This window comes from Adiantum capillus-veneris, chromosome 10, assembly GCF_014529385.1.
Source record: "Adiantum capillus-veneris isolate H3 chromosome 10, ASM1452938v2, whole genome shotgun sequence".
Classification (NCBI taxonomy): domain Eukaryota; kingdom Viridiplantae; phylum Streptophyta; class Polypodiopsida; order Polypodiales; family Pteridaceae; genus Adiantum; species Adiantum capillus-veneris.
The window spans coordinates 20,153,211-20,154,566 of record NC_140940.1 but is presented as its reverse complement, the minus strand read 5'-3'; positions in this window follow the sequence as shown (position 1 = coordinate 20,154,566).

Genomic DNA, 1,356 nt, shown 5'->3' with positions numbered 1-1,356 from the left:
ATGCTACTCATTCCCTATACACATGCTACCCACTTGATAGCCACATGCTATATCCATCCACTCATTGAATCCAATCCCCCAACATTAGCCTATATATGGTTGTTATCCAAAGCTTGTAATCTCTTTCCCCAGTTCTAATGAATCAAGAAAGTTCATTGCATTGTCTTGAGTACACTATCTCTAATCCACTCAGTCCTTATTTTTATAATGCTCTTGCAATGATAAATGTCTCATTGCTTTATCCACCATAGGCATTGCATGTGCTGTCAGAGCTTGAACGTAATTAGTATCTCCCAATTACATTAGCTAGATATCTATGCTAGATTTAGTGCTCTCTCTCTCTCTCTCTCTCTCTCAACATTAAATCAATTCATAACTCTTTTTAGGACTAGATCGATTCTAATAATCTCTACCATTAGTTTGGGAAAGTCTATATGGCCACTACCCTAGCCAATGTTTATGATAATTAGATTGAGAATTATATTGTGTGTTAATTCTTGCTTGATTGCATGGGATATTTGCAACATTGGTGACCTTGCATGTGTGTTTGTGCTAGATAGCTGTACAGAAAATGTAGCCTCCCCCTCGATTCTCTTTTTAACCCTGTTCGAAGGATGTGTCAACTGACTAGTGGTGTAAATGGAGAGATGGGCTATCGTCTTTGACATCCAGAATCTTGAAAAATTATTCGCAGCTCACACACGTGATCTTCAATGAATGAAAGATGCATAAGAAGCCTGTCAGAGGTTGAGTAGAGAAGAGTCACATTTAAGGATGTTGCCTTAAATTCGATAAGAACTCAGAAGTCCAATGAGGAGCCTTTCACTAGCAACTCTCCAAAGAGAGTAGAGAGCAATAGTGGGGGATTGAGATGCTCTAGTAAAGCCTCATATCTGCCTGAGTGGTTTTAGCCAGGTGTGGATTATGCAACGTTGACTAATTGCAGAGAACCATCTTGCTTCCAAAAAGCCTTGCAGATGGGATCACTCATTCTTCTTTTATTAATCACAATGGTGGGATGAGGAGAGGTTAGTGACAAGGAACATCCATGGTGCACCAAGGAAAGAGAGTTTGATATCTTGAGTTGCTTCCTTCTTGAATGAGTCGATGGCTTCTTGCAAAGCCATGCTGGCAATGGTGCTTTCCTAAAGGGCGAGGGGAAAAAGCACTCAGCAGAAGAGGGAGGCAAAAGATGAGAAAAGCGGCATGCACATGCACGATGATCTATGGGCACTTAGAGTTTCATATTCCTTGCTCCATCCGAATAAATTGATTCATAGAGGGCATTTATGAAATTTGAGGGGTATTTTTAGAATTTCTTAAAATGTTAAGTCATTTTGGTAATTTTCCCTTACT